Source organism: Rhinatrema bivittatum, chromosome 16, assembly GCF_901001135.1.
Source record: "Rhinatrema bivittatum chromosome 16, aRhiBiv1.1, whole genome shotgun sequence".
NCBI classification, from domain to species: Eukaryota; Metazoa; Chordata; class Amphibia; order Gymnophiona; family Rhinatrematidae; genus Rhinatrema; species Rhinatrema bivittatum.
In genome coordinates this window covers 20,959,788-20,985,141 of record NC_042630.1, presented here as the reverse complement: position 1 = coordinate 20,985,141, position 25,354 = coordinate 20,959,788, and the positions used below count along the sequence as shown (strand labels likewise).

Below are 25,354 nucleotides of genomic sequence, written 5' to 3'. Positions count from 1 at the left end.
ATTTAATCTTGTGGAAAGCTTTCTTGAGGACAGTAGTATGTCCTGGAGAGCAGGAGAGATGTTCAAACGTTAATACGTGAGCCTCTCAACCTCCATGCCGTGAGATGCAGGGAAGAGTGATGGGGATGTAGTAGTGATCCATTGTCCTGTGTAAGAAGGTGATCGCTGTCCCCTAGAGGTATCAGATTGCAAATAGATGGGCGTAGGAGGTAGCTGTACCATGGTTGTCTTGGCCATGCAGGTGCTATGAGTATCAGATCTGCTTGGTCCTCGATATACCTCTGAATTGTTTGAGCGATGAGAGGTATCGGGGAAATGAGTATAGGAGATTGTTTTTCCAACTGATTAAAAACGCATCCGGGGCGAGTCTTTGTGGGCTTGGATAAACGGAGCAAAAGTCTTATCTTTGCGTTGATTTCTGTCGCAAAGAAGTCTATGGATGGGAGGCCACAGACGGAAAATATGTGTTTTGTCACCTTTGGATTTAGTTCCCATTTGTGGGGGTGAAAAATCCTGCTGAGTCTGTCTGCTCTGGAATTGTGAATGCCTGGCAGATAAGTCGCCTGCAGGAAAATGAATCTGCCGTGGGCCCATTCCAGAATCTGAACAGTTTCCTTGCAGAGGTTCCAAGAACCGGACCCCTCCTTCTTTGTTGATGTAAAACATGGTAACTTGATTGTCCGTGTGAATCATTACAATCTTTCCCTGAAAGTAGCTTTCGAAGGCTCGAAGGGCATGACGTACCGCTCTCAGTTCCAAGAGATTGATGTGAAGTGTCCATTCGTACGAGGTCCACTGACCTTGTGTTTGTAAGTGTTTCAAGTGTGCTCCCCATCCTGTGGGGGACGCATCTGTGGTTAGTATGATCTGATGTCGTAATGGGCGTAAGGGAGAGCCCAATTGTAGGGTGTTTGGAAGTAACCACCATTCAAGATCCTGTTTCATACTGTTGGTTAATGAAATGGGGGTTGACAATGGTTGGAGAAATTGATCCCATTGATGTTTATTTTTTTTTTTGTTATTAAAGGTTTTTATTGAAACAACATAATGAAACCTACAGATCGGACCAAACAAATAGTAGATGAAGTATAAATAATAAACTGCATACATCTGCAGACAAAACCAGGAACGACTGTAGGTGAAACATCATAGAGTATCAAAACCAGGTTGTTTACGTTTAATGAGTATGTCACCCCACCCACCACCCCCCCTAGCTTCACAATGCCAAAGAAAATTGAAAAGAGCATAGCATACATGGTATCACACAATAGAGAGTATAGGAACCTATGGGGTTACTCCCGAAATAATTTGAAAAGCGAAAGGCTCCCACCACCAACTTAATATTTAAGGCGAAGGGTCTACTGGTCCACTAGGAAGCCATTTTTGGTATGGGTGCCAAATTGATGCAAAGCGGGAGACTGTCTTATTTTTGAATGCTGTAATTTTGGATAATAAATAAATTTTCCGCACTCTATTGTGAATGTCCTCTATTTTGGGAGTTCTGGTGTCTTTCCATAAACGTGCTCTCTCACAACGACTGGCAGTAGAGATATATTGAACTAACTGATTAGAATCCTGCGAAAGCCCAGGGGGTGCCAAGCCCAACAACGCCTGAGCAGGGGTAAGAGAAGGCAGCCCCGGGAAAAGCTGGCTCAACCATTGGGATACCTGCCTCCAGACCAACCTGACATGGGAGCAGGTCTACCACATATGATAGAACGTGCCCTCCTCCATACAGCCTCGCCAGCAAGTATCTGGATATAGAGGCAAGAATTTATGTAACTGTGAGGGACATTTGTACCAGCGGTATAATGGCTTATACGAGTTCTCAATAAGAGAGGCAGCAATATGTCCCTTGCCCAGCCTCTGAAAGACAGACTTCCACATCAGAGGGGTCCAGCTGACCTGAAGGTCATGCTCCCAAGCCTTCTGAAAGGTGTAAAGAGGAGGATCCTGTACCAATAACAGTTGGTAGAGCCTAGATAGCATTTTAGTACAACTATGAGCCCTCTCACATAGTTTCTCGAAAGCAGAGGGTTCCTGAGCGAGTGGAGAACAAAGCCTGGTAGCTTTGGCAAAATGTGCCAATTGCAAATAGGGGTACCGAGCCGACTCAGGTAAGTCATAGGCTCGCTGAAGATCGGCAAAAGAGCGTAAAGCGGTAGAGCCCCAAACCTGACCCCACGTCGTAATACCCCGCCTCCTCCAATCTAAAAAGATTGAGCTCTCACAGCCCAGATGGAAGGCTTTATTGTAATATAAATGGGTATTTTATTTTATTTATTTATTTTTTGTTTTTTTATACCGATCTTCCTACATTAGATGCAAATCAAACCGGTTTACAAAGAACAAAAACTTGCCAGACGGCCTTACATGGAACAATGAACATTTAAGCAACTTTAAGTAATAGTCAATGAGAAGAAAAACTAAATATACAATTTAAATTACATAGTAATTAAGGTAGATAAGAATTGGATTGGATTACATAGTAATGAAGGTCATAAGTGATAAAAGTCTAGTAAATGTATAATTCAAAATTTGTTGTTCTTGTACTAGGCTTAGTTAGGGAGCAGGTATGTATAAAAAGGAGTGGGGAAAAGCGGAAGACATAAATGGAATGAAATAGAATAAAATAATAACAAAATAAAATAAAATAATAAAATAAAAATAAAATAAATAAATAAAAATAAAATAAAAGGGAAAGTCAAAAGAGTGACTAAGGGTCTCTTCAGAGGGAACCAGAATAAATGAAAAGACTAAGATTAATAACAGATCAAACCATATAAGGGAGAGAAATAAACAGAGAAGTGTAGTAAGAGATGTAGAGAAGGCTTTAAGCTAACAAGACGGTTCTGGAAAGGCAAGCTTGAATAACCAAGTTTTAAGTTTTTTCTTAAAGGAGATAGGGCAAATCTCTTGTCGGAGGTCAGGAGGGAGAGTGTTCCAGTTAGAGGGACCAGCGGTAGAAAAGGCCCTTTTTCTTAGAGATGTTTTAGCTTGAGGGACGAAGAGGGTACTAAGTTAAGCTCTTCTCAAAGGTCTGGTGGAGTATTTAGGGCGAATCTGGAAAGTGAGATCGAGTGGGGCAAGATTATGTAAGTTTTTGTGTATGATGGTTAGTACTTTGTATATAATTCTATATTTGATGGGGAGCCAGTGGAGGTGATACAGGATTGGAGTGATGTGATCCCTCTTTTTTGTATTTGTCAAAATCCTGGCAGCTGAGTTCTGTAACATCTGTAGTGGCTTTATAGTTACAGCAGGGAGTCCGAGCAACAAAGAGTTACAGTAATCGATTTTAGTGAGTAAGATTGATTGAAGAACCAAACGGAAATCATAGAAGTGTAGAAGGGGTTTAAGTTTAAGGACTTGTAATTTGAAAAAGCCTTCTTTAGTTGTATTGTTAACAAATCTTTTAAAGTTGAACTGGTTGTCTAAGAGGGTGCCTAAATCTCTTACGTACAAAGAATTTTTGAAATAATCAGGTATTGATGAAGGGAAGGTAGGAAGAGAGTGGTTATCAATCTGAGGTTGAGCATTTGGGAGAGAGGTTGTTTCACTAATAAAGAGATTTGCATCATGAGAGATGATTAGGGTACTAGCATGGTATTCCCTATTTCCCACCAGGATAAAACCATAGTGATGCCACAGATGAAGCAGCATGAGTGTAGAGGGAGGTAACACCGCCCCCGGATTCACCGTCCAGGTGTGCTTAGGCTGCCATATAAGGCTGCCGATCGGAACAGAGCCAAGAAGTTCCTGATTAATAAGAACCCACAGCTTCTGCCTGCGGGATGATTGTAAATCCAGTTTTTTGAACTGAGCAGCACGGTAGTATCGGATAAGATCCGGGACTCCCAGGCCACCTCTACATTTAGGTTGTGTAAGTACTCTACAGGCTACCCGGGGTCGCCTACCAGCCCAAATGAAAGCCATACACCTTCGCTGCCATTGTTTTAACATAGACATGGGGACCAACACTGGGAGTGTCTGAAAAAGATACAATAATTTCGGAAGGACATTCATTTTAAAGGCAGCCATTCTACCCAACCAAGATATCTGGTATCGGCTCCACTCTTCCATATCCTTTGCTAATTTAGTCCAAAGCGTGGCATAGTTAATGGAGAGCAAATCTTGCGTTGCACTAAGCTGGATGCCCAGATATTTAATTTGGGTTTTGGCCCATTTAAAGGGGAACATCTCCTGAAGGAAATGGACCATGCGGGAATGTAAATTGATGTTAAGAACCTCTGATTTTTCCCAATTTACGGCAAAATCAGAGACCCTGCCAAAAGCCTCCATCTCAGCAATAACAGAGTCGAGGGAGTCGGCAGGATCAGAAAGCGTAAACAAAATGTCATCAGCATATAGGGATATTTTAGAGGACAGGTCGCCCATAGGTATCCCGGAAATGTCAGCATTGCCGCGTATGGAGATAGCAAACGGTTCAAGAAATAGAGCAAAGAGGAGGGGGGATAGCGGGCAGCCCTGCCTAGTCCCCCTGCCCACAGCAAAAGGAGCTGAGTAGTCTCCATTTATTTTCAAACATGCCCTGGGGGAGTGATAGAGCTGACCCCAACCACTGTAAGTAAGAGGAGCCGAACCCCATGTGTTCCAAAGTCTGAAAAGATAAGGCCAGTGCACTCGGTCGAATGCCTTTTCAGCATCAATCGACAGAGCCACTGCCGGGATTTTATGTGTTTGGGCATACCAGATAATGTCCAGAATTTTTTGAACATTATCCGCAGTAGTCCTCCCAGGAATAAAGCCAGCCTGATCTATCCCCACCAATTGAGAGAGAAAACAATTCAAGCGGTTCGCCAAAATTTTTGCCAATAATTTAACATCTATGTTCAATAAAGAAATGGGCCGGTAAGAACCACAAACGGATGGGTCCCGGTCAGGTTTAAGTAATAGTGAAATTCCCGCCAAATTGGCCTGTGTAGACAAGGACGACCCCGTTTTCAGGGAATTAAAGAATTTCAACAGAAGAGGGGCAAGGGCAGTTGCAAATAATTTATAAAACCGGGGAGTATACCCATCGAGGCCCGGGGATTTCCCCAATTTGAGGGAGTCGATAGCTTCCTGAAGTTCTATAGCGGAGATGTCCCTATCCAAAAATTGTCGCTGAGCCATCAGTGTAGGGAGGGGAAGCCGAGACAAATATGCCTCAATCGAAACTTCCTGTATATCAGTGTCCCCATGGTATAGAGCGGAGTAAAATCTATGAAAGCAACACCGAATAGAGGCATTATCAGTAAGGAGCCCCCCAGAGGGATCCTTTATTTTTAAAATAGTGGCTTGTGCCTGCTTCCGTCTAAGGCTGTGGGCTAAGTAATGTCCAGCTTTGTTCCCACCCTCAAAAAATCGCTGTTGGGCTAATTCCAATTGGTGGGCAATACGGGCAGAGTCTAGTGCCATAATCTTATCCCGCAACTCCTGAATGGAACCCCGCTGCGTAGAGCCAGCGCCGTCCCTCATATGAGCCCGCTCCAACTTAGACAAGGCCTTCAGTAACGTCTGGTGCTCTTGCTCCCGCTGTTGCTTAAACGAAGCTCTCGCAATACAGGAGCCTCGTAGGACACACTTTAAACACTCCCACAGGGTCCCAGCCCCCACCTCCCCAGTGTCATTATGAAGGAGAAATTCACGAATTTCCCGAGCCAATTGCTTCTGGAAGTTACCATCCTCCAAGAGGGAATCATTCAGCCGCCAAAAGCACTGACCTACATCAGACGGGCCAGTACGCAATTTAAACCATATAGGCGCATGATCCGACCAAACTATGGGTTCGATATCCACCCCTGTTACTACATTGAGTTTGGTCCGGTCAAGCATGAACATATCCAGGCGAGAATAGCTATTATGTGAGGGTGAGAAATAGGTATAACTGCGGGAAGTAGGAAAGCGAGAACGCCAGACATCCACCCCAGCGATTAGCGTAAGAACCTGTTTGAGCGCCTTACTGGCCAGGGCAGGGTCAGAGCTGGAGCCCGTCGAGTTGTCAAAACGGGGGTTAAGCGTCAAATTGAAATCCCCCCCCAGAATAACACTTCCATCCGCATGATCTATTAAAATCTTATACAGGTTAGTATAAAACGCTTCCTTCTGAGAGGTAGGACCATACACAGAACAAAGTGTATAAGACTCCCCGCCCAGAACCACATTAAGGAGAAGATATCGGCCTAGCGGGTCAGAAAGGATATTCCGTACCTCAAATGGAATATCTTTATGCACTAATATTCCCACACCCGAATATCTGGAGGCAGGTGTTGCTGCCGCCCAAAATTGATGTGGGTATTTATCCGAACGTAATAGGCCCTCATAACGCTTACGGAGGTGAGTTTCTTGGACATAAATCACCTGGGCAGATAACCTGTCCATTTCCTGAAATAAAAGCTTCCGTTTCCTGCCTGAGTTTAAGCCCTTAACATTAAGGGAGAGGAAGGTAATTGTGGTCATAATCTTGGTAGCTCTACACCTCCCCTCCCCCAAACCCCCATCCCAGCACCAGTAGCCAAGAAGGCCTGCACATAAGAATCCAATAACAAACCCCCAAACCCAGCCATACCAGTGCAAGAGCCCGGAAGCCTACCAAGATATGGGGAACCCCAGGCCATGCTGACTATCACATAACACTCTAAGAGCGTGAAAACCGGGCATTGTGAAGCAAACCCCCCCCCCACACACCAAATAACCTGGAAGGTTCCACACCTTCCAGAGAAGAATACGGAGGAAGAAAACCATGCCGGGGAACGGAGTCTGCCCCCCCCCCCCCCCCCCCCCCCGGAGCAATCTGTTAATAATCCTAAAGGGTTAGCAACTCTTTGACAACTGAATAGATCCACCCCATGAAAAAAGCGAACAGAGACGCTGATTCGCATCTGAGCAAGCAGTCAGTTTCGTGACAACCAGTCATTAAGAACCCAGACAACTGGATTGTCTAGTCAATTCAGGTGAGAGTCCCAGAGTCCCCGTTGTCACTGGTGTTCCTCCGCAGCCGTCGGCCTCCTTTGGTAACCCGTTGCCATCGTGGGGTCACTGGTCTGGAGCTGGAAGAAGCCACCTCTTTAGGCACCGGTATATCCACGGAGATACCCACTGCTTTCAGGGCTTGCACCGCATCTTCCAAACTGCGAACTTTATAAGATTTCCCATCCACTTGGAACCAGAGGCTGAAAGGAAACAGCCATCTGTAACGTATGGAAGCACTGGCCAAAGCAGAGGTGACCGGTAGTAGAGCCATTCGTTTGCGCAGAATACTCGCCGCCAGGTCTGCATAAATGGAGATTTCATTCCCCTCCCAACTCCAAACACGCTGCTTCCTGGCCGCTGCAGCGAGCTTTTCCTTATAGGCATAGGAGTGAAAGCAGACTACAATGTCACGTACCCTGTTGCCGGACTTGGGTCCCAGGGACCGATGCGCTCGTTCTATCCCAGGATCCGAAGCATTACCCTCGCTGCCATTCTCCGAAGTCCCGAGAATCCAGAGACATATTTTTTGAATAACAGAGACACAGTCCTGATATTCCTCTGTTGCAGGAATGCCTTTAAAACGAAGGTTGCAGCGTTTGGACCTGTTCTCCAAATCTTCTAGTTTGTCCAAGTCTGTTTGTGCAGCTTTTAATGCGGTCACCTCCAGCTGCTGCTGCTGCCAGCGCTCCTCATGCTCATCCAAGCGAAGATCCGCATCATCCACGCGGCGGCCCAAGGCCGCGTTGTCCTCCCTCATTTCCTGCAGCTTTTCAGCAATTTCTGTCTTAAAACCTTTAATGTCGCGTCTCTGCTCCGTAAACCAGGAGCGCATGGGATGCTCTGAGTCCGGGAAGTCCTGGTCGGAGTCCACGTGCTCCGAGTCCTCCTGTTCGACTGCCACCGCCATTTTAGGGCCCTGGAGGTCCGGCACGTCTCCCCCTTTATTATATGAAAATTTGGCAAAATCCACGGTTTTTTTTTCTTTGCGCCATGGCCCCTCTGCTATCCGCGTCCCAAGCGCACTAAAATCGCCGCAATTCGGGTGGGTGGCAAGGTTTTTTTTTTTTTGCAAAAAGTGCTCTGGGGCTGAGAGCTCCGTTAAGAGGCAGCCGGCATGGGAAGTGACGTCACTTCCTCCCCGATCCCATTGATGTTTAAAGCCCCATTGTAGACAGCGCCATGTGGAGGCGCGTATTTTGAACCACATACATGGATGCAGCCATATGTCCCAGAATTGTGAGGACCTGGCGTGATGGCACTGTCGTAGCGTGAAGGAGCATTGTAGCAATCGTTGAAAGAGTTAACGCTCTCTGATGCGGTAAGAATGCTTTGTCTTGGACTGTATCTATGAGGGCTCCTATAAACTGTAAAGTCTGCATGGGTTCCAGATTTGATTTTTCGTAGTTTATGAGAAGACCGAGAGCATCTAAACACGATATCGATCAAAGAAGATGGTCTCGTAACAGTGATTGATTGCCTGCAACTGTCAGCCAATCGTCGAGGTAAGGAAATATTTGCACCCCCTGTAGTCGAAGGTGTGCCACCACCACTGCTAGGCACTTGGTGAACACTCTTGGGGCAGAGGAGAGGCCAAATGGAAGAACCTTGTAAAGTGTTGATTTCCCATCTGGAAACACAGGTAACATCTGGATCTTGGATGAATTGGTATATGTGCATATGCATCCTTCAGGTCGAGTGAACACATCCAGTCGTTGAGTTGAAGAAAGGGGAGTATGGATTTGAGAGAAGTCATCTTGAATTTCTCTGTTTGAAGATATTTGTAGAATGAATGGAGGTCTAAGATTGGGTGCAGTCCTCCTGATTTCTTGGGAATTAGGAAATATTGGGAGTAAAACCCTAGATGTTTCTCTGGGTAAGGTATCTTCTGGATACAATTGTTTTGTAAGAGAAGTTGTATTTCTTGCAGAAGATGAGATTTGTGGAATGTGAATGTTTTTTGATGGATTCGATGTGGAAGGGTAGGTAGGGAGTAAAAATGGAAAGTATCATCCATGTTGTATTATGGATAGAATCCATTGATCTGATGTTATGCTGTTCCATGCTGGAAGAAAATTGGATAATCTCCCTCCCACTGCTGGTGGTGGTGGTGGCGGCAGAGCAGGTTTTAAAAACCTGATGCTGGTTTAGCCAGTTGAGGATCAGTCAGCTGTCTAGTTGGACGGGGGTTTCTTGCACGTTGAAGAGGTGCTGGTGCCTGATATGGCTGTTGCCTGGGTGGGTAATAGGTTTGAGGCTTATAATAAGGCTTAAATGGTTTAAAGGATTGCTTCCTGTAAGGAGCAGGGGTAGTGTACGAGCGTCATGATGTGGTGGAATGCTGAGGTGCTGTTAAGAGAAAAGTGCCACAGTTTTTTTTTTCCTTCAGTTTTGCAACTGTGGTAGTAAACTGATCTCCAAATAAATTATCTGGACGACACGGCAGATTTGCAAGTTTGTCGTGGACGTCCTCACAAATAGCACTGGAACAAAACCACGCTATACGTCACACCGCTAATGCATTTGCTGATGCTTTAGATGAGATGTCGAAGCCTTCATGCACCGATCGTAACAGGTGTCTTAATCATTCTTCCAAGTTATAAAATGGAATAGGTAATGTGTTATCCTGAGACCCTTGTTGTAGGTGTGGCTTTAATGCTTGTAAGCTCTCAAATAGATATTGAGCTATATAGAATTGATTATTTTGTATTCTGGCATTCTGCATAGCGGATTGGAAGGATCTTTTGGCAAAATCATCAAGGGACTTATTTTCTTTATTTGGAGAAGTATTAGAATGTATTTTTGTCTTACGAGCTTTCTGCATCGCAGATTCAACCATGACTGACTGGTGTAGAAGTTGGACTGTAGTATGAAATGGAGAATCTTTCATTCGATATTTTTGTCTACTTTCCTAGATGTTGATGGTGTAGATAATGGAGTGTCCCATGCTTTCTCCATTAATGATGTTAAAACCTGGTGTTGTGGTAAAGCCACCGGCTCATTAGGAACATCAAATATTTTAAGGATTCCCAACATTTCCTGTCATGGGTCTGGAATCCTTTTGATTTCGACATTTAATATTTGTCAAACTTTCTCAATAAATTGAGAATATGAAAGATCCTTGGGAGGGGATGAAGGTTGCGGAGGCAATTCTGGCGGATCAGAAGGGTAACCTGTTGATGAGTTTAAGGAAGTATCTGTGTCCGAAACGTCCTCATTTATCGGTAACTTCGAAGGTGGATGTCCTGTAGGTACCTTCGTGGGTATTGGTGCATTTTCCGGAACAGGAAATGGTTGTTCTGGAGGTCCTGTGGGTGGTAATGTCGGTGTGACTACCGCCTGTAGGAGTTGATCAAGAATGGTAGTAATTTTTGACATTGCTTGTGCTGTTAATGTTGACGTAGATGGCTGTGGAACTGCCGCAGGCTTTAATGGTGGTTGAGAAGGTAAAACCTTTCTTGGAATAGGCGTATCAATGAATAGTATAGAGGCAGATGACGATCCCTGTGAAAAAGATGTATCTGATAGGTGATAAGATCCTCTTCAGATTCTATTGGTAAGGGTGTTGAAACTGGTTTCTTCCCCTTATGACCAGAGTGGTGTTTTTTCGGTAATTTAGGAACCGATTGAGTTGGAAGGATCTCCGATGCGTCGGCAGGATCGGGTTCCGTCACAGAAACGTCAGTTGGAATAGACAGCGACGCAATATCTTCTCTGCACCGATGTGTTGGCTGCATCGATGGTGCATCGGTTCGACGCAGAATCTGGCTTGCATCGATACGTCATTGATTGCAGTCTTCAACGTTACATCAATTCTCTTAACAGTGGAGCTTCGATGCGTCGATGAAATGGAATGTGTCTGTGAAGCACACGGCCGTGATGCCACCGACTCATCCCCCTCGGCTTGGACTGAATCTCGACCGGCGGTCAAGGGGCAATGTCCTGACCTGGGGTGGGTCCACTGAAGAGGCTCTCATCGATGTGTCCTTGTTTTTTCATTTAGGACCTAGAGAGGAGCGAACAGAGGCTTCAGAAGTGGCATAAGAGCCTGAAGCTCTGGATTGTAAGTCTTGGATTCTTGTGGTTCGCTGTCTTTGAGCCCGTCGGGACATGCGTCCGCAGTCCCTACAATTCTTCTGATCATGTTGTGGTCCAAGACATATATAACATGAAAAGTGGCCATCTATGGCAGACATAATTTTACCACACGAGCAAAATATAAAGCCTGGACGAGGCATAGTGAAGCAGACCTTAAAGATGTTAAATTACTGCTTTTTTTGATGTTTTTTCTCTAATTTTATAAACTGTTTTCCCTCACAAATTCAGTTTCTCTCAGGAGAGATGAGCTCCGCGAAGCTAATAGTCACAGAGCTCATCTTTGACTGAGGAACTGAGGAACCTGAGGCAATACTAGCAACAGGCAGGAGGAAGCCCCTGGCTGAAAGATTTTACTAGACTTTGAGAGAGCTCCGCCACCTAGTGGCACGGAAGACGTACCCAGACAGCATGGCTAATTCAGATGCTTATCTACGTGAAACACACACTTGACCTAGTATTTGTGAATAATTCACACTGTGAACTCCCTCTAAAGTTTCTATAAACTGTCTTTTGACAGGTTTAGGCCATCTGCTTCATTTCCATTATATTCTTACTATCGTTCGTGCAATAATTTTTCCTCATATCAATTATTGCAATAGTCTTCTTTTAGGTCTTCCATCCAATTCATTATAAGCATTTCAACTTTTACTTAATTCAGTTGCCAGACTAATTACAGGTACCAAACGCTATGAACATATTTCTCCTGTTCTTCAAAAACTAAACTGGCTTCCAATCAAAGAATTCAGTACAAAATCTGTATCACAACTTTCAAATTGCTGAGTTCACACTCCTGCCCATGGTCTAATGCACTTCTAAAAATCTATAAACCATTTAGAGAGCTGAGATCTTCCCGAGGTTTTCTCAACATTCAATCTGTTCGTCATACCTGCCTTGCCACCACACGTGAGTCGGCTTTCTCTATAACTGATCCAATTTTCTGAAAAATGCTACCCTTTGAGCTTCGGCTAGAAGACTCCTTAAAAAAAATTTAGTAAAAAATTATTTACTGAAATTAGCTTTCCCCTAATGCATTAAGTAAGACTTCCTATAAATATTTTCTACAATAGAACAAGTTTTTGTTGACTTGATTTTTTTTGTATTGTATGTTTTTACTTTGTGAATGTAACATTTGTAAATCGCTTAGACCAATTTGCATTAAGCGATTAATTTTAATGAAATGAGAATGAACCCCTAGGTAGGCAACATCCACCCAAGGGCTCCTCTACAGATCCTATCTACAACTCCTGGCTCAACCAGGACCCAAAGGAATCCTAAGAACATAAGAAATTGCCATGCTGGGTCAGACCAAGGGTCCATCAAGCCCAGCATCCTGTCTCCAACAGAGGCCAAAACCAGGCCACAAGAACCTGGCAATTACCCAAACACTAAGAAGATCCCATGCTACTGATGCAATTTATAGCAGTGGCTATTCCCTAAGTAAACTTGATTAATAGCCATTAATGTACTTCTCCTCCAAGAACTTATCCAAACCTTTTTTGAACCGAGCTACACTAACTGCACTAACCACATAACTCTGTCAACAAATTCCAGAGCTTTATTGTGCGTTGAGTGAAAAGAATTTTCTCCGATTAGTCTTAAATGTGCTACTTGCTAACTTCATAGAATGCCCCCTAGTCCTTCTATTATTCAAAAGTGTAAATAACCAAGTCACATCTACTCGTTCAAGACCTCTCATGATCTTAAAGACCTCTATCATATCCCCCCTCAGCCATCTCTTCTCCAAGCTGAACAGCCCTAACCTCTTCAGCCTATCCTCATAGGGGAGCTGTTCTATCCCCTTTATCATTTTGGTTGCTCTTCTCTGTACCTTCTCCATCACAACTATATATTTTCTGAGATGCGGCGACCAGAATTGTACACAGGATTCAAGGTGCGGTCTTACCATGGAGCGAAACAGAGGCATTATGACATTTTCCGTTTTATTCACCATTCCCTTTCTAATAATTCCCAACATTCTGTTTGCTTTTTTGACTGCCGCAGCACACTGAACCGACGATTTCAATGTGTTATCCACTATAACACCTAGGTCTCTTTCTTGGGTTGTAGCACCTAATATGGAACCCAACATTGTGTAATTATAGCATGGGTTATTTTTCCCTATATGCATCACCTTGCACTTATCCACATTAAATTTCATCTGCCATTTGGATGCCCAATTTTCCAGTCTCACAAGGTTTTCCTGCAATTTATCACAATCTGCTTGTGATTTAACTACTCTGAACAATTTTGTGTCATCTGCAAATTTGATTATCTCACTCGTCGTGTTTCTTTCCAGATCATTTATAAATATATTGAAAAGTAAGGGTCCCAATAGAGATCCCTGAGGCACTCCACTGTCCATTCCCTTCCACTGAGAAAATTGTCCATTTAATCCTACTCTGTTTCCTGTCTTTTAGCCAGTTTGCAATGAATCATCATTGTTGTGAAGGGCACCATAACCACCCCTCCCGCCCCCCATGTAAGCTAGACCGCTGAAAAATAAATAATCTTAAGGTCCCATAATGTGCCCTTCTTATTTAGACAAACCTTATGTCCACAAACACCCAATTTCTCTCTCTCAGTCATAAAAAAATACACATTCCAAGAGCTGGCCCAGTTGCTACCCACTGACATGCAGAAAGCCCCTGCTTTATCCCAACTTCTGCTCCCTGGGTCAGCTGAGGAGTTGTGAAGGCATCACTCAAGGCCAAAACCTTGTGGCCTGTCCAGGAGTCATGACTGGGGGGGTTTCAGAGGAAGCTTTGGTGCATAGCTCCTGATTCAGGACCATCACTGCCATGACAAGACCCGGGGAATAGGGAGAGGGAAGATTCAAAACAGAGTAAAATTGCCAGATAGCTATGAACAAAGGTTCATGGTAACAGGATCCCAGCACTGATTCCAACTGAGTTAGCAGCCCAAAGGAGCAGACAGAAGTTGCCAAATCAAAAAACAAACACTCCAGGATCTTTAAAGCAAGTCAGTGACAATGCATCTGGCAAAGTGGACTCTTGTTCTCGAAAGCTCATGCCTCAATACATTACTTAGTTTTGAAGGTGCCACCCATCTCTTGTCATTTTTGCTATATCAGAGTAACATGGCTAGCCCTCTGAAGATGAGTGACAATAGTGTCCTTTCTTAAGATGGATAACAAAAACACTCAGAAAACTGATACTTTTTAACAGATTTCACTCATTGCCGGAACAGAACACAACACAAAATGAAAAGAAACATTTGTCTTTTTTAACCCAGCAAAATATGAATACATGGTAAAACAAAAAAAAAAAAAAAAAAGTGTTGAATTAGCACAAGTTTAAAACTTGTGAGCAGTAGAGCTAATCAAAACTTCAAGCCTGATTACTATTTTAGACTGTCCAATTTAAAGAAAAGTACTCCAGGTATGCTCACAGTGACAATCTCAGTCACACAGGGGATTCATTTCAATGAATCTGTAAAGAAAGTATCCTTGATACAGTGGCCAGGATTGAAGCCTTGACAATTGATGCTACTGCTCGCAAGTTTCAAACTTGTGATAATTCAAGCCCTGTTTGTGTCTTTTCTCCCACAATGCTTAGATTACATATTCATCATAAGAAATGCCCCATTACTGAATCTGACGCAGATACTAGAGATATCTAATGAAACTGAAATTTTAAAAAGACTGATGCTTTTGTTTCTGTTCCAGATAGAGAACTTATTATGAAAAGATTCTTGCATAACCGATTAGAGCTCTTCCATGGTAGTAAAGTATGGATATACCGGGATATCTCAAGACCGACTCAAGAAAGACGGAAAAAATTCTTATCAATGCTACCTGAAGTGTTATCCAGAAGAGCTAGTTTCAACCTTAGATATCCTAGCAAGTGCATAATTAGACATCAAAACTCAAAATATATATTCTTTGATCCATTACAGCTCCAAAGGTTTTTGGAACCCTTGGTTCCAGGCAATCCTGTTGTGTGATTAGTGCAGTTATGTTATGAAACCTGCTATTCACTTGGCGATCATATTATTTGGAAAATTTGTAAAATGTAAAAGTACCGCTTAATTTCTTTCCCCAAGGATTTCTTAGAAGTACAGATGAGAATGTTATTAAAAATGTTTATACTTTTGGTGTCTGAGATTTAAATGTATCTGGTGCTGGCAAAATATCTGCATTTATTTATTTAGGATTTTTATATACCGACATTCTCAATACAAGTATCAAATCAGGTCGGTTTCCATAGAACAAAACTGTCGCGGTTAAGGCGTTACATTAAACAGAGTTTCTGAACATGAGAACATAAATAATTAAATGATACATAAACAACAGTAGCTCGTCAAAATAACGTGAATAAATATAGGGAATAGCTAAAAAAGAGGGTAGTCTAAATTGGGATATACAGGTAACAGAGAACAGTGTTAATGGGCAACAACATGAGTAAAGCATGAGTTAAAGAACTAATGCATCAACAAAGGAGTCTTTTCAAAACAAGTGGGCTGACCAGATCAGGCGTGATTGGGCCTTGAGGGGGGTATGGGCGGTCGAGGAACTTATAGTGGACTATTTTGCTCTTTGACCGGTGTCTGAGTGTTCCTGCGATTCTGGATAGGCTTGCCGGAAGAGCCACGTTTTTAGGTTTTTCTTAAAAGTTAGATGACAAGTCTCTTGGCGTAGATCCGGCGGTAATGAGTTCCAGAGGGTGGGCCCGGCTGTGGAGAGTGCTCGTTCTGTTAGTGAAGTTTTGATCGGGGGAGCTTATAAGGAACCTTTGTAGTTGTATCTGATAGGTCTTTGTGATGTGTGAGGGCGGAGTTGTGAGTTTAGATTTAGGTGGGCGATGCCCATAATATCCTTGTGGATCATTGATAATGTCTTGAAGGTAATTCTGGCTTTTATAGGAAGCCAGTGAAGGCTGTGAAGAATTGGTGTGATGTGGGCTCTTTTATTTGTGTTGGTGAGTAACCTCGCCGCAGCGTTCTGCACCTCACCATTAATTGAATTCACAACAAAACATTTTAAACAAGACAAACCAGCTATCTTGATGGGAGACTTTAACCTACATGTAAACAGCACTCCTCTAACCAATAACTGTGACATCCTTCTCTCAGCACTCAATCATCTAGGCTTCAATCAGATTGTCAAAGATCCCACGCACAAAGCCGGACATACCCTAGACCTGATCTTTCTCAACGACGGAATAACACCAACCAATAACCCTACTTGCGTCCCGGTCCCATGGTCTGACCATCACTTCATCTCTGCCGAACTTCAAATTAAAGACCAGCTTCGTCCCATATACCCGGCAACCACTATACGATACAGGAAACCCTGCCCCATAGACAAGCTTAGTAACCTGCTTACCAAAGAACTCGACCGACTGGATCTCACAGACGCTTCCTCAGCTATCAACTCCTGGCTCAATATAACAAACGAGGTCGCAGATCTTTCCTGTCCCTCCATCACCAAATCCTTAAAACCACCCCAAGCCAACAGACATCCGTGGTACACTCCGACTCTCAAAATCCTTAAACAAAAACTTCGGAAAAAAGAAAACAGTTGGCGCAAGTCTCCTTCCACCATCACAATGCTAAACTATAAATCCCACCTCAACACATATAGATTAGCCATCCTCAAGGCCAAAAAAGACTTCTTTGCAAAAAAAATCCACAACTTTGCACTCGACTCCAAAGCCTTATTCTCATTTGTATCTTCCCTAACAAAACCCTCTCCTCCTATCATCCCAGACGAACAAGCAGCCAACAAAGCTGTGGAACTAGCAATCTACTTTGATAAAAAGATCACCAACCTCCTTAAGCCAATCTCCACCCAACAACCAACAACATTGCACCCTAGAATCTCATCACATTACAAAGAAAGCAGCTTATCGTTCGAGACCGCATCATCATTGGAAATCGAAATTATTCTCAATAAGCTCAAACCCTCTTCTCATCCACTGGATACCATGCCCTCCAATCTCCTCCTATCGACTCCTAACACCATTTCTAAAGCATTAGCAGACATCATCAACTGCTCTTTAACCCAAGGAAAGGTCCCAGATCAACTCAAAACAGCCATTCTGAAACCCTTACTAAAAAAACCTAACCTTTCAACGGATGACCCTGCAAACTTCCGCCCCTATCGCTAACCTTCCCCTGATCTCAAGAGTGATGGAAAGATTCGTCAACAAGCAACTGTCGGAGTACCTGGAGGAGAACAACATACTCTTCCCTTTCCAGTTCGGATTCAGGAAATCGCAAAATACAGAAACATTACTTGCATCGTTATCTGACACCATCCTCCTCAATCTTGAAAGAAAACAACCATACCTCCTCGCTCTTCTTGACCTATCCGCAGCATTCGACACAGTCAATCATGCCATCCTTCTCGAGCGGCTATCCGATATAGGAATTCAAGGAGAAGCTCATAGCTGGTTTCAATCGTTCCTGGAGAACAGATTCTATAAAGTCAAAATCAATAACGAAGAATCGCCACCTATTAAATCAACACGAGGAGTACCACAAGGATCATCTCTCTCCCCTACGCTATTTAATATTTACCTGCTTCCACTCTGCCACCTACTCTCCAACCTCAAGCTAAAACATATTTTCGCTGATGACATTCAGATACTCCTTCCCATCACAGAATCGCTGCAAAAAACTTGGGCACATTGGAACAATTGCCTACAATCTATCAATACTCTGCTATCCAGCCTGAACCTCATACTCAATTCAAATAAAACAGAAATCCTCATCATCTCGTCAGACGAAAACCATACTCTCATCAACTCCCAAAGCGCAACACAATTCACAAAATTATCTATTAACCACTCCCCTTCCGTCAGAGACCTGGGGGTGCGTCTCGACAATATATTCAACCTTAAATCCTTCGTTATCAACACAACTAAAGAATGTTATTTCAAACTTCAAGTGCTAAAAAATCTGAAACCACTCCTCCACTTCAGTGACTTCAGTAGTCCAGTCTATAATTCTGTCTAAGTTAGACTACTGCAACTCTCTACTGCTAGGTCTTCCGGTCTTATCTACAAAATCCTTACAGATGGTGCAGATGTATTGGATATAATGTTGAAAATGATAAATTAAAAAAAAAAGAAATGCCCCATTACAGGAGGCATCTGTCACAGCCAAGAATACAAACTCTAGGAACAAGCATCTCAAATTCAGTGTACTGGGGGGACTGCCTTGCCTGATTGATCGCTAATAACACCTTCCAACCAGAGCAATAGGCATGGAGGTGGATACAGAGATCCTGAGGTATACCGGATCTTCAACAGCCAGGCAGTGGTACTTACAGAGATTGCCTTGCCCAACAGATTGCTAACACCACCTTCAAGCCAGACCAATAGGCACAGAGGTGGACACCAAGTCTTAAGCAGCTGGCACGCCCTCTCTCATGTTTCTTTTTTCTCCAGAGTTTGGAACGGGAAAAAAAGGAAAGGGAAGTTGAGTTCTATACCCCCTAGCCTCAACACCCACTGTAGGACCAATGGATCATCATTTTACACGTGTTTCTAACCCACTGGAAGATCAAGGGAAGGAAGTCATGGGGGAAACCAGTCAGCTTTCCTTGAGTGTGGATGGTTGGTCTCCTCCTCCTGTATCCCGACTGGGATGTGTAGGGGATTTATTATCTCCAGGAACTTCTCCCAAAATTGGCCAAGTTGGTCTGAATTTCCTGCAAGGACCTCGGGGAAATGTCCCCTTGTCTCTGCCTAGTAGTTCTATTGTACAGGTTCATGATGAACTCTCTACTTCGTAAATGAATTTGTGAGCTATGGACTGAGGACCTTCAGTCCTGATTCCAATCGCTGTTAAGAACATAACAACATGCTATACTGGGTCAAACCAAGAGTCCATCAAGCCCAGCATCCTGTTTCCAACAGTGGCCAATCCAGGCCATAAGAACCTAGCAAGTACCCAAACACTAAATCTATCCCATGTTACTGTTGCTAGTAATAGCAGCGGCTATTTTCTAAGTTAACTTAATTAATAGCAAGTAATGGACTCCTCCTCCAAGAACTTATCCAATTGTTTTTTAAACCCAGCTACGCTGCACTAACCACATCCCCTGGCAACAAATTCCAGAGTTTAATTGTGCACTGAGTGAAAAAAAACTTTCTTAGATTAGTTTTAAATGTGCCACATACTAACTTCATGGAGTGCCCCCTAGTCCTTCTATTATCTGAAAAAGAGTAAATAACCAATTCACATTTACCCATTCTAGACCTCTCATGATTTTAAGCACCTCTATCATATCCGCCTCAGCCGTTTCTTCTCCAAGCTGAACAGTCCTAACCTCTTTAGCCTTTCCTCATAGTGGAGCTGTTCCATCGCCTTTATCATTTTGGTCGCCCATCTTTGTACCTTCTCCATCGCAACTATATCTTTTTTGAGATGAGGCGACCAGAATAGTACACAGGATTCGAGGTGCGGTCTCACCATGGAGCGAAACAGAGGCATTATGACATTTTCCGTTTTATTCACCATTCCATTTCTAATAATTCCCAACATTCTGTTTGCTTTTCTGACTGCCGCAGCACACTGAACAGACGATGTCTTTAAGACTAATCGGAGAAAATTCTTTTTCACTCAACGCACAATAAAGCTCTGGAATTTGTTGCCAGAGGAGGTGGTTAGTGCAGTTAGTGTAGCTGGGTTCAAAAAAGGTTTGGATAAGTTCTTGGAGGAGAAGTCCATTAATGGCTATTAATCAATTATACTTAGGGAATAGCCACTGCTATTAGTTGCATCAGTGGCATGGGCTCTTCTTAGTGTATGGGTAATTGCCAGGTTCTTGTGGCCTGGTTTTGGCCTCTGTTGGAAACAGGATGCTAGGCTGGATGGACCCTTGGTCTGACCCAGCATGGCAATTTCTTATGTTCTTATGATGTGAATGTGTTATACACTATGACGCCTAGATCTCTTTCTTGGGTGGTAGCTCCTAACATGGAACCTAACATTGTGTAACTATAGCATGGGTTATTTTTCCCTATATGCATCACCTTGCACTTATCCACATTAAATTTCATCTGCCATTTGGATGCCCATTTTTCCAGTCTCACAAGGTCTTCCTGTAATTTATCACAATCCGCTTGTGATTTAACTATTCTGAATAATTTTGTATCCTCTGCAAATTTGATTACCTCACTCATCGTATTCCTTTCCAGATCATTTATAAATATATTGAAAAGTATGGATCCCAATACAGATCCCTGAGGCACTCCACTGCCCACTCCCTTTAGATAAGTCCTATTTACCAGGAGATATGGAAGAACCAACGAATGTGCCTCAGTCATTTGAAAAGATGTTTCTAGGATGAAATCTGCTTTACTCCAATCTCACAATTTTGTGTATTTTCTGGGGGTGCCTCTAGTAAGTTTTCGGACTTAGAGCATAGAATTGCTGTGATTGAGGGACAGATGGTAACAACTAGCCAATCCATAAAGAATAGTACATATTTATCTGCATTTCTTCAGGATTCTCAAGATTTCCTATCTAAAAGAGATACTTTGTTAGTTTCTTTTGTCTCTGATATGGATACAAATATTTCAAATTTAAAGCTGTAAATTTTTGTGGTCAAAAGGTTTTTGTGTATCCTGATGTCTCATGAAACAATATCGTAAGAAACTATTTCTCTCTCTTAAGCAGCAAACAGTTTCCCTGCAAATGTATAGTAACCTAACTACTTTGTGTTTCTTGATCCATCTCACTTAAGAGACATTCCTGGTTGATAAATCCTCAGGTTTACAAACTGCTGAACTCACTTGATTTTGGGGAAGGAGCCACTTGTTATTTTATTTGTAGCAATCAAGAATTGTATTTTCTTTTTTCTTTTTTTTATTATTTGTTTATTATTCCCTAACATGTGGGCTTGAATTCTGTCTGCTAGAAAGGGTTTATTTTATATTGTAATACTTTTTCTGGATAGTATTCTTTCTTCTCTGTGTATCACTCAGAATATATGATATTTTTCATGTTCATGATGAATAATTAATAAAAAGATTAAAAAAAATCAGTGCTCTGAAGCTTGTCCCACTAAAACAGATGTCCTCCTCAACCATAGAAACACATAATATGAAAACAGATAACCAGCAAGCTTAAGCAATCTATCCATTTCCCTGCCTACTACACCACCACAGACCCTGCTCTCTCCTCTCTATCCTCTTACTTCCCACTTATTAAGAAGCATTTCCTGCATGCTTAGAAAGAATTTTTTTTCGGGGAGAACCAAGATGGTGTCTTGAAGGAAAGACACTGTTTGAAACTCTGTTTTTTTCCCCTTTGATACTTACTCACTTTATTGCCTCATGCCGCATACCAAAAGAAAAGGACGGATAGGGGGGTTTCCTCAGCTCCCCCCTTACCTTCCTCAACTCAGCTTCGTTTTGAGGGTTTCTTCACCACTATGGATTCTTCTGCTCAGAGTGTTGGGTCCGTTATTGGTGCCGGTAAGGAGCTCACACCAGCACTGCTGGACACGCAGACATAGTTGAGTCCTGGAGCTCCCATAACTCCCTCTCCATCATCATGTTTCGTAACTTTGAGAGCGGGTATGCCGCCATGACAGAAGGCGTCGGCAACCACTGGGGCAGATCTCTCAGTTCAACTTGTGTATTCTTATGCCGGCGGCACGTCAGACATTGTATCGCCATCTTTGGAACAGCAAGCCTCATTTGCAGAAGCTGTACATCTTGGCCTCTGTGCCCTAGCTTCTACTCCGGATTGAAGAGGGGACCCAGCAGTGTCTCAGGAGGGTGTTAACATTTGCCAGGATAGTGTGATAAGCATTACATTCAAATCAAACTTGGTCAAGCTGCCTTATTACCTTAGGCTCTTTTTGGAACGCTTTACTATCATTGGAGAGCTCTATTTTATCTTCAACTTCAGTAATGACCGATACACAACAGCGTATTCATTCATTCTATGGATCCACTTATTTGGATCAAAGGGTGAATCAGCTTCAGTCTACTCAAACTAGTCTGGTACAAGGAGAACTTGTTAATGTTAAGTTGGAGAACACAGAAAATTCTCTCAGATATTTAAATCCGAGAGTTTTGAACTTTCCTTATATAAATGTAATATCTCCAAGAGATCAATTTACTACCCCAAAACAAATAAGCCTGATACTTCACTTTCAATGCATATCCAGCATAGCTCTCTGCTTCAACGGCAGGGGAGAAGAAAAACTGATACTACACGCATATCCAGCATAGCTCCCTGCTTCAATGGCAGGGGAGAAGAAAAACAACCAATAAGGGCTGAATAACAGTCTGGGTAAAACAAATAAGCATGGGTGTAGCTTGCTTATTGCGGCGGTTACTTCCCCTACTACCCCTAACTAATCAAGCTTGATATTTCACTTGGATGCAGCTCCATCACTGCTCTCTACATTAATGGTGGGGGTGGAAGGGAAATAGAACCAAAGAGCTAAGAGAAACAGATAAGTCTGAGAAAAAAATGTGTGAAGCTTGCTGGGCTGACTGGATGGGCCGTTTGGTCTTCTTCTGCCGTCATTTCTATGTTTCTATGTTTAATATTTGCAAGAAGTTCTCCAATTTCCTGTTGATACCAGTCCACCTATTTCTAGGATTTATTCTTCTTCTATGGAAAAGAAAGAAATTATTTCTTCAGGAACACCAGTACAGATTGCTGGAGCCACTGATCTTTCTGCTTTCTGGAGACATGGGGGAGGGGGGCATGCTGAATATCAGGGGACTTTACTTGTTAGTTTTGTTTTTTCCTCTGATTGCGACTTTTTCTACGCAAAGAGATAAATTATACTATGGTCAAAAGATATGGATTTTCCCTAATATAACCAGGGCTACCCAAAAACATAGAAAGAAATTTTGGGCTGTGAGTCAACAGGCCTGACCAGCTTGGAGCTCAGATCACTATTAGATATCCTTGTACATGTGTTATGAAGTTCAATAATGCTAGATACGTTTTCTTCGAATCTTCTCAACTGAGGCTTTTCCTTCATTTGCATATTCAATCTGATAGCACTTGCTAACTTAGATATGGTAAATGGATAAAGAATTGATCCCTTCCTCTTTATTGCTTTTTCCCTAATGCCTCCTAGTGATATTGTGCTCACTGATGACCCTTGGTTCTCCCATATTTCCTCGTACTTGGGGTTAATACTTCTTCGATGATTTATCATATTTTTCTGCATGTTTATTTTCTTGTATCTTACTCTGATTCTATGACAAGCGTGTTTTGCTATCTTGTTTTGTGAAAATGCATAAATATAAAATAAAAAAAGATGTATGACAGTTTCTTGATGGGGAGCAAATTACTTTTAATCACCTTCTGCCATAACAGAAGGTGATTTACTATAAAACGGAGAAAAAAAATCCCATCAGGAAACTGTGCCCATACAGCCACCATCCTTTCTAGAAAGAAATACTTCTAAGGTTACCCCTAAACGCAAAACTCTCCAATCTCTCAGATAGCAGCCCTGGTCTACTCACCTCATGACAGAACAGTTTTTCTACTGTGGGTTTCCAGATATTTGAAACAAATACAAAAGGACATGCTTCTCTCACCCATTATTAGATACAGACCTTTGCAAAAATGTAATTTCTCATCACCTGTCAAACATCCCGCTCCAACCCTTTTATCTTTTACTGAGCTGTAACAGCATATAAAGGCAGCATAACACCTGGATGATTCTGTACTATTTAAACCCTGTATAACTGCACTGTAGAACTTGATGAAGAGGATAACCCTCAAAAGTGGGTCACCAACGTATCAAGTTAATCCAATAAAATGGTATCCCCTACACCTCACCTGCTGACCCTTAATTCTACATAGCCAAGTGAATCAACATGGCAACCACAAATCTTTGCTCTAGATATTTGAGCAAATGTCAACAACTATGTTGTGATATTACCACTTATTTTAGTACAACAGACAAGAATTCATAGGTACTACTGTCATCCGCAAATTTAAAATGAAGATTTGAAAAGCACGGAGGGGGGGGCCGGGGAATAAACACTGTAGAACAAACAAACACGGGGGGAGCACAAAAGCTCGCTTACAAAAAAATGGGGAAAGAAACAGAAAATAGGTAGTAGAGTATGTGACAAGCCCAGGATACCGAGCAGGGACGGAAGAGAGAACATGTAATAGAACAGTGATATTGAAAAGGGGGTGTGACAGGCCGGCCAGCCACATTTAACGTAGTAGTGTGGCAGTAACAAGGCCAAGAAAGGACGAGAAATGGTGGGCAGCGCGGGAAGCTGACCACCAAAGGAAGAAGTTGGAGGCGGCCCCTGTGGCCTGCACGGAGACGAGGATTCCTCTTTCTCCCTTCCCAAAAACACCGTTTCCAGGGTCTTACCTGCAACGCAGCGCAGGCCTTTCCTTGCTTAATCAAAAGACCGACGAGGCCTCCTCTTCTCTCCACTCCCCTCCCCGCTCACACACCGCCAACGGACCTCACCGAGGGTTCTAGAGAGCTCGGCTCGCGCTCCCCACTCCTCGCGGCCTCTAGGTGCGCGCGCGCGCGATCGACTTGCGTTCCGAACCCTCTTCGCTGGTCTTGCGACTGGCCTGTTTACTGACTTATCTGCCCTCTCTCTCTCTTCCTGCTCTCTACGCACGCTTCGAACCCGTCTTCTCGCGACTCGCGCGCACTCTGTGCATGTAGCTCCCGTTCGGTTATTTTTGTGGGGGAGGGGGTGTGGGGGGGATTATTTGGCCCTTGTCTCGCGCTCCTTTCTTCCGCCGTTTGTTGGTTGGTCACTTGCTCGGTCGGATAAACGGTCGCCCCCTCTCCGCGCGCGATCGAGCCCCCTCTCACTGCCAATGTCCGCCGCTCCTGATTGGTTGGGAGAAGATTCGGCAGGAAGGGGGTGGAATTGCTGTAAGGTCGCACCGACTCCCCGAGATTCCGTCTATATATTTTTTAATTAATCTCTCTCTTTTATTAGCAATTGTTATCGTTTCTCTGCCTCTCGCTCCTGTTTGTGTTTGTTGGAGGTGGGGGAGGAAAAAAAACCTAAAGATGGCCGTTCCTCTTCGCGTCACGTGATGAGAGCGCGAGAGGCCGCGGCGGGGAAGCCTCCTTGTGTCACGTGATGAGGGCACGCAATGTATTCCTCTCCTCCCCCTTTCTGTGCAATTTTTTTTTATCGCAAAAAGTAAACTTTATTGAGATGTTTCTGACACGCCATTGCATCGTCTATCACTCATAGGATCATGCAGGTTTTAACATCGATTCACTAGAACAGATAGGCGTATGGGACAAATATTTGTGCGTAGGTGGTGTGGTTTATGGTTT

The 25,354-nt window shown here is 43.2% G+C and overlaps 1 protein-coding gene across 6 annotated transcripts in view; it reads right to left on the bottom strand.

Annotated features, from left to right (window-relative positions):
• Positions 1 to 25,090, bottom strand: part of GIGYF1 (GRB10 interacting GYF protein 1) — a 459,255-nt gene extending 434,165 nt beyond the window's left edge. For all 6 annotated transcript variants that reach the window (XM_029581610.1, XM_029581609.1, XM_029581612.1 and 3 more), the window contains exon 1: positions 24,413 to 25,090. The gene's annotated coding sequence lies outside the window, so the exon portion shown is untranslated. The remainder of the gene's footprint in view (positions 1 to 24,412) is intronic.
• Between the last annotated feature and the right edge of the window lie 264 nt (positions 25,091 to 25,354).